Source organism: Eleutherodactylus coqui, chromosome 7 (assembly GCF_035609145.1).
Source record: "Eleutherodactylus coqui strain aEleCoq1 chromosome 7, aEleCoq1.hap1, whole genome shotgun sequence".
Classification (NCBI taxonomy): domain Eukaryota; kingdom Metazoa; phylum Chordata; class Amphibia; order Anura; family Eleutherodactylidae; genus Eleutherodactylus; species Eleutherodactylus coqui.
The window spans coordinates 164,105,643-164,114,800 of NC_089843.1; positions in this window are offsets into that span (position 1 = coordinate 164,105,643).

The following is a 9,158-nucleotide window of genomic DNA, read 5'->3' on the forward strand; positions in this document are numbered from 1 at the left end:
TCCTGTTTAACCCCTTGAGGACATGGCCTATTTTGGCATTGAGGACGCAACGATTTTGGGGGGACTTTTACCTCCACTTTTCAAAAGCCATAACTTTTTAATTTTTCCGTCGCTATGGCTGTATGAGGGCGTGGCAAACTGTAGTCTTTATAGGTGACGTTTTTGAATACATAAACTATATTGTAAAATGTTCATTTTTTTAATGATAGCAGGGAGAAAAAGCACATCAATTCTGCATTGCTTTTTTTTTTTTACAATATCAATCATGCAGCATAAATGACAATTAATTTTCCATGGACGGAGTTCTGTTAGGGCTTGTTTTTTGCGTGACGAGCTGTAGTTTTTATGAGTACCATTTTGGGATACATATGGCTTTTATGTTCACTTTTATTGTGTTTTTTGGGAGGCAAAATGAAAAAAATAAGCATTTTGCCTTAGTTTTTTTAAATACTTTTTGCCATGCAGGATAAAAAGTGTGTTCAATTTGTTGTAGGAGTCGTTACGGATACGACGATACCAAATATGTGTGATTTTTTTTAAAACTATTAAGGGGAAAAGCACAAAAAAGGGGTTTTAAACATTTTTTTCTACGCTATTTTTACGCTTTTCATATCCCTGTTGGGGATTTATACCATAGCTGCTTTGATCGCTATGATAAAGCATTGCAAGACTTCTGTCCTGCAATGCCTTATTGCTTGTATTAGCGATCACAGGCAATGGCAAAGCAGGATGCCTGTAGCTGGCGTCCTATTGCCATGGCAACCCATCGGCCCTCCGCGATTTCATCGTGAGAGCCCAATGACATCACAGAGGGAGTGCGCTTCCTCTGTGAACACTTTACATGCCGCAATCTACATGGATCGCAGCGTGTAAGGGGTTAACAGAGGGGGTCGCTGTCCCGATGCACCCCTGCTGTTGCAGCAGGAGGCTATCTATCGGTGACAGCCGGCTCCCGCTGCCAGATAGCACAGGATGTCTTCTGATCTCGCACTATCCCCAGGGTATAAGTGTATATCCTGTTGCGTTAAGTACACCGCAGCAAGTACATTTACGTCCTGTGGCGTTAAGGGGTTAAAACAATTTGGTTACCTGAGGCAGATCATAAAAGTGTTTTCACTCACAAGTGACATGGAGCATGCTGGTATAACCTGGGTATCTTCTGTTTATAATTATATATGTATAGCTGCATTAAGCTATACATCCTGTATGTAGTAATATGGACCATGCTGGTGTGAACTGGTATATCACTATACACAGGATGCATAGGTTATACCAGCTGTACATATATTATATTCAGGAGATACCCAGGTTAGGAATCCCTGCGGCTCAGTCTCTGGACAAAACCGAACAGACCCCATGGACTATAATGGGGTCCGTCGGCTTTCCATCCATATTTTGGAGGAAAAAAAGGCGCTGCATTCAATACTTTTTCTTCCAGTATTTTTAGCCACATCTGTAATGGACCCTCCAAACTTACACCAGCATTGTCAATATCACTGCATACAGAAGATTTATATGCATCTCCCTGTATATAATTATATGGACCATACTGGTATAACATGGGTATCTCCTGGATATAATGATATATGTACAGATGGTGTAAGTTATACATCTCCTGTATATAGTGATATGGAATATACTGGTATAACTTGGGTATCTCCTGTATATAATGATATATGTACAGTTGGTATAATTTATACATCTCCTGTATATAGTGATATGGACCATGTATCTCCTGTATATGATTGCACACTTTCCACAAAATTAAAAATTGCATCAAAACCCTGCATGCGGTTAAAAAAAACAAAACAAAAAACATGTATGTATTGTTTAAATCTACACGCGGTTTTTAATAGTGTATGCAATTTCATAAATATGCAACAAAAAACATGACCACAGCCCAATGCCGGATTCACATGGCTGTAAGCGTAAAATGCTGTATTAGTCATGTAGCGTTTTACAACTGTGGAGCTGCTGGTGACCCGGCCTATCGCAGTGTATGAGAGCAAAATTGTACTGCACATGACAGCGTATTGCACATACGCTTCACCTGTTTTGTTTTTTTGGGGGTGGGGGTGTGTGATATTTCCTGCACCATCGCTTCGCAATGGCGCATATATACGCCTCACATATGCAATGTAATTGGATAGGGGCGGCGTTGATTACATACCCATAGAGAACAATGGGCTCTCTCACGCGTAACATGCTGCCAAGCAGGACACGCTGCGTTATTTTCTTGTTCTCGCGCATTACACAATTCTTACTTGCAAATGTGAGTGGGACTGCGTATGGCAATGTATATGATTGCCTGTAAATTACTAATAGATCATAGACTGAACATGAGTCAACAATGTGATGCAGCAGCCAAAAAGGCAAACAGAATTCTGGGACATATTAAAGGGGTTGTCCCGCGCCGAAACGTTTTTTTTTTTTTCAATGGCCCCCCCGTTCGGCGCGAGACAAACCCGATGCAGGGATTTAAAAAAAAAAACAGATAGTACTTACCCGAATCCCCGCGGTCCGGCGTCTTCATACTTACCTTGTGAAGATGGCTGCCGGGATCTTCACCCTCGGTGGACCGCAGGGCTTCTGTGCGGTCCATTGCCGATTCCAGCCTCCTGATTGGCTGGAATCGGCACACGTGACGGGGCGGAGCTAGGAGGAGCCGCTCTCCGGCACGAGCGGCCCCATTCAACAAAGGAGAAGACCGGACTGCGCAAGCGCGTCTAATTGGGCGATTAGACGCTGAAGATTAGACGGCACCATGGAGACGAGGACGCTAGCAACGGAACAGGTAAGTGAATAACTTCTGTATGGCTCATAATTAATGCACAATGTATATTACAAAGTGCATTAATATGGCCATACAGAAGTGCTTACCCCCACTTTGTTTCACGGGACAACCCCTTTAAGAGAAGCATATAGTCTAAATCATGTGAGGTAATTATCCCCCTCTACTCTTCCTTGGTCAGACCTCATCTGGAATACTGTGTCCAGTTCTGGGCACCCCACTTTAAAAAAGACATAGACAAACTGGAGCAAGTTTAGAGAAGAGTTACCAAGATGGTGAGAGGTCTGCAAATCATGTCCTATGAAGAACAGCTAAAGGATCTGGGAATGTTTAGCTTACAAATATCTGAAGGGCTGTCACACTGCAGAGGGATCAGCCCTATTCTCATTTGCACAAGGAAAGACTAGAAACAATGGGATGAAACTGAAAGGGAGGAGACACAGATTAGATATTAGAAAACACTTTCTGACAGTGAGGGTGATCAATGAGTGGTACAGGTTACCACAGGAGGTGGCGAGTTCTCCTTCAATGGAAGTGTTCAAACAAAGTCTGGACAGGTATCTGTGTGGAATGATTTAGTAAATCCTGCATTAAGCAGGGGGTTGGACCAGATGACCCTGGAGGTCCCCTACAACTCTACATTTCTATGATTTTACCACATATCACACGCACGTATAGCACATATGTAATACGTGGTAACTGCCGCATCCCAGAGGCCACCTAGACACAAGGCCCACACTGAGGAGCTCACGGGGTAAAGTTGGCACTTGTCAAGGTTGCTCTACCAGACTCCTCCTCAGAGGGCTGCACGCAACCTCGGCCAAGACACCGCTGGGCCTCTTCCAGCAACGCTGAGACAGCGATTACCTGTATACGTGTGGTGGACTGTAGATTTGTCACACGTGACGCCACCGCTCCTTCTCACTGTAGCTTGTACCCGGCGGTTAAATGAAGAGAGTCCACACAGACAGTTGAAACTTGATAATTGAGTCACTGGGAACGGGCAATGACCAATGAACTTTACTGGAAGCTTGTCAGAGTACAACATTACACATGCCAGTGCAGGAAAGACAGAGAATGTAAGGTCAGGGAGGAGACAGGATGAAACCGGACCTACAGTCCATGTTATCTGTATGGTACCGCTCCTGGAAGGGGGTAGGAACACTCCACAGTCACTCACTTAGTATTTGCAAGCAGCACTGCACAGCGGACTCCTCACTTCAGTCGCTCCTCAGAGGTGGTTCCTGGCATGGAAGGCCTCAGGATACCTCTCCTCTTCCTCCATCGCTTCACCACATGAGGGTTGAAGGTACCCCCATGTGGCAGGCCGGTACTCTACTCCACAATCAACCGTAGAAGATGATCAAAGACCCTTTCCCGCTCTCAGACACTCACATTTAGGCCGCCTGCAGACGAGCGGGTCGGATTCGGCGGCGAGAATTCTCGCCGCGGGACCCGACCCGAGCGCCTGCAGAGACGAGCGCGTACTCACCCGCGCCCGGCGGCCCCCGGCTCTTTCATGTGCCGGCTGCTGGGCAGCCGGCGCATGCGCAGACCGGAGCCGGCGGCTGCGTGAGTGACGTTTCTATGCGAGGCTCTGCGAGCCCCACACAAAAATAGGACATGCCGCGGTTTGTTTGCCGCGCGAGATTTCGCGCGGCCAAACCGCGGCCGTCTGCATAAGAGTGCGTATTGTAATGCACTCCTATGCAGGCTTTGAGCGGCGGAAATCCCGCGGGAAATCCCGCCGTGGGATTTCCACCCATGTGCAGGGCGGCCTTAGGGTCTAACATACCACATGACAGGACATAAATTGATACTTTTCCAAACATGTCCATGCCACTTTCAGACATTAACCTCTCACTTGCTGCAGCTGTGCAATACACATAACAAGAGACTAGACAGTTTGCACAGTGCATCAACACAAAAGACATGACATGTATGACAATTATGGAGGGGCCAGAAATATAGACTTCGGGCCACTACAGTAACCATACGCTCATGTTAGCCCGTCTTAAGGGGCTACAAACAAATTTTTACGCAAAAGGTTGAAAGGGGAAGAGGGGGGGGGGGGGTCCTGAGCTGAACTTTTGCACCTGGGCTCCTAAACTTTTAGTTTTGCCCTTAATTACAATACCAAAGTTTTACTATAGCTTTTGTTTTTGTTGTCATATTGTGAGAATCATCACTTCTTTTTCTGTAGACTGTTGGGAGAACACAAGCCCCCGCACGTGCTCCCATGCACCCCCACATGGTTAACTAGCATTCTACCATTAACTCCATTACACTTCTACAATATCCAATGTGCCTCTCGAATCCCTCTCCCCCAGCTCCCCATTTGTCTCCTGCTCCCCACCCTAGACACGCGCCGCCACACAGTGCTAACAAGCATTTCACCATTCAGTGCACCTCCACATAACATCTTAATAGCTGCACCAACACACCGTACGCCCCCTGTGGACTCCATAGGCATCCCACAGCCTCCATTTGCAGTTATGGCGCTCCTGCGACGGGTCCCGAGACGTCCGAGATGTACTTTTTAGACTTACCGGCTCCCCATTCCGGCACCTGTGGAGGTCGGTGCAGTTGGACTCATCTCTGCAGCCTGTGTGCACACTCCACTGTGTGCGAGAGCACAACCTGCCGAGATGGGTGCTGCGTTGTCCCTGCGACTTCCAAGGAATGAGGGGCAATAAAAATGACATCTCTGGACTCCTCGAAACCTGCCCTACAAGCACCATAACTTAACTTATGGTGCTCATAAGTGTTGACACGATCACTATGTGCTGCCCCCCCATAAGCATCTCATTCACCCACGTACATTTAATTCACACGTCACTATTTGCCTCCTGTGGCCCCCACGAGCATCACACAGCCCTACGTGTATTTAAAGGGGGATTCTGGGCTTTTACAACCAATGACCTATTCTCTCGGTAGTTCATCAGTAGTTGATTGGTGGAGATCCAATGCTTGGGATCCCCTGCGATCATCCGGCCTGTGCAGCGGAGCCGGATGTGGGTATCAGGGGTTAAGGGGGTATGTGTACAAGCCCATTACAATAAGCGCGAGCACCAGAGGGCTAGTCCTGACAAGCAGAAAGTGTAAGGCCACTCTCACACAGCCTGCTTCTTACCGTGATTAGTGCGTGTTTCAGGCGCCGTGCTGGACACAGTGCAACACCTTTCTAACGACACGATTTTTGAGCGCTGCTTATTTTCAGGCGTTTTAGCGTTTTTTAACGCACCTCAGCACAATGCATGGGTGCGTTACAAAACGCTGTCAGACACAGTAGAATGCGTTCAAAACTATGTGCAAAAAGCACTGTAAACCGCTGCGATTCCGAATGCGGTGTTTTGGCAACGCAGTGTGAGAGTGGCCCAATAGGGGTGCAGTGCGATGAGAGTGATGCTGGCTAGTACACTTACCCCCCTGACCCCTAGACGTCCGGCCCCGCTGCACTGATAGGGGGATGATCAGCTGATCAATGGGTATCCTGAGTGGCAGACCCCTGACAATCTACCAAAGGATAGGTCATCGGCTGTACATGCCTGGAATCCCCCCTGTAGTATCACACAGCTCCCCCTTCACCTCCAGATACTCATCATATGCCCCATAACCCCTACGATATGCATCTGCTGGAAAGCCCAGCGCTGCTAGTCATGTGACTGCAGAAAAGTCACCTGACCTTCTGACGTCAGCAGGTCCTTACGGAATATATGATGGAGCCGTTACTGCTTTTCAATATGGTCGTAACGTTGACCGCTTCGTCCTCCTCACACACTACTTCCGTTGCCCTCCTTCCCCTCTTGATCCCTCTGCAACAGCAGCTTATAATAGGATCTTTCTCTTCTTTCCCTTCCATAGAACGGAATTCGTATTAAGCTCCTCCCCTCTAGTCCGGCCATGTGACCTCAAGACCACGTGACGGTTACGTCGTCAGATCTTCAAAAATCAGGAGCCAATCCATCCTCGCCTCTACGTGACGTCACTAGGAGGTTGACCAATCTGCGTGTTGGACGAGGGAAATTCAAATTTGTAGCTGAAGCCGGTGGACAGAGAAGCAGGCGGAGGAGAATCGGCAGGGACATGGCGGAGGGAGACGCCGTCAAAGTGTGTGTGCGGGTCCGCCCGCTCATCCACAGGTAATGTCTCCGGCACAGAGACGTGTGTAATATACTGCGAGGCTCCAACGGTGATTGCGGCTCCCACTACAGGGCCCCCAGTAGTAATGGTACAGCAGGGCACTAGAGCCTCTATGCCCGCCCGTATCACATCTTGTATCCAAGCTAGAGGTGGTACAACAGGGTACTAGAGCCTCCATACCTGCCTGTATCACATCTTGTATCCAAGCTAGAGGCGGTACAACAAGGTACTGGAGCCTCCATGCCCACCTGTATCACATCTTGTATCCAAGCTAGAGGTGGTACAACAGGGTACTGGAGCCTCCATGCCCACCTGTATCACATCTTGTATCCAAGCTAGAGGTGGTACAACAGGGTACTGGAGCCTCCATGCCCACCCGTATCACATCTTGTATCCAAGCTAGAGGTGGTACAACAGGGTACTGGAGCCTCCATGCCCACCCGTATCACATCTTGTATCCAAGCTAGAGGTGGTACAACAGGGTACTGGAGCCTCCATGCCCACCTGTATCACATCTTGTATCCAAGCTAGAGGTGGTACAACAGGGTACTGGAGCCTCCATGCCCACCTGTATCACATCTTGTATCCAAGCTAGAGGTGGTACAACAGGGTACTAGAGCATCCATGCCCGCCCGTATCACATCTTGTATCCCAAGCTAGAGGTGGTACAACAGGGTACTGGAGCCTCCATGCCCGCCCGTATCACATCTTGTATCCAAGCTAGAGGTGGTACAACAGGGTACTAGAGCATCCATGCCCGCCCGTATCACATCTTGTATCCCAAGCTAGAGGTGGTACAACAGGGTACTAGAGCCTCCATGCCAGCCTGTATCACATCTTGTATCCAGGATAAAGGCAGCCCAACAGGGTTTGCTGGGACGTAAGCTTACATTATGGGGTGCGAGGGAAGTGAAGTCCTCTTACTCTGGCGGGTCACCAGGCACAAGTGTCCCTACGAATGCCCGTTCACCTGAACACCGGGCTGTGGAATAGGAGGACTGGTCAGCCGACTAACCAACGCTCATTCGTTGGCTGATTTTGTCATTTGGGTGAGTGTGAAGATTCTGGCTGCTCGGCTGTGTATCCCCCTATGTAAATGAACGGGATGATGACAGCTGGATGGGGTCTAATAGTGGGTGGTCCTCCGATCAGTGCCAGTGCTGGCCGACATGCCTGTCAGTCAGTGGTCTTCAGCACAGACAGGTTATAATCTAGGTGGTCACGGCGTATGCATGGGACTTGGGTGACTGGTGTGGGAGATCTCCTCCACCTCAGGGATGGGGTGGCTGGATGTGGCAGGGACTTCTGAATGCTTTTACTTCACCCACTGATTGAGGCTTATTTGGCTGCTGGTGAATATTTGTCGCTGCGTCTTTTATGTTTAATAGAAAAAAATCTAGAGAGAATTTTGAATAATTAACCCTTTCCAATCCACTGTCTGACGTCTGAAGACATTCTGATTGAAGGCTGTACAGCTCCGATGTCGAAAGACGTCCGGCAGGGTATTCTTACTGTAGATTACTGGCCCCTCTGTTGTCAGCTGTCTCTCCAGCATGTCCAATACCGCAGTACTGGCTCTATCCAGCAGATGGCGTCATTCTGTAATGGCAAAAAGAGAAAGCCTTCTAGGAAACTCTGAATCCAAAATTGGATTGTAAAGGGTTAACATTTTAAACTACATTTTCTGTTTTTAAGACAGTTGTATCACAAAAAGTCAATAAGTAACATTTTACCCTGTGTGTACTTTGTTAGTAGTTCTTGTTGTTGTTTTTTTGTTTGTTTCCTTTAAAGACGTTTGAAAACTAATAAGTTGAGCAGCAGTTCTACAAATCTTGAAGAAAACTTCCATAATTCACTTTAATAGGAACCAGCTTTGTCGTGGCTTTCAAAGGAACCTGTACCTCCCAAGGGCACCATAAACTAAGCTATGCTGCCGTTGGGGGAGCTGACTGAGTCCGGTGATGGACTGTTTAATCTTAAAGGGGTTGTCCCGCGCCTAAACGGTTTTTTTTTTTTGCATAGGCCCCCCGTTCAGCGCAGGACAAACCCAAGGGATGTGTTGAAATAAAAAAAAAAAATTTTTTTACTTACCCGAATCCCCTCTCTGCAACTTCTTCCTTCTTTTCCTCCAAGATGGCCACCGGGATCTTCACCCACGATGCACCGTGGGTCTTCTTCCATGGTGCATCGTGGGCTCTGTGCGGTCCATTGCCGATTCCAGCCT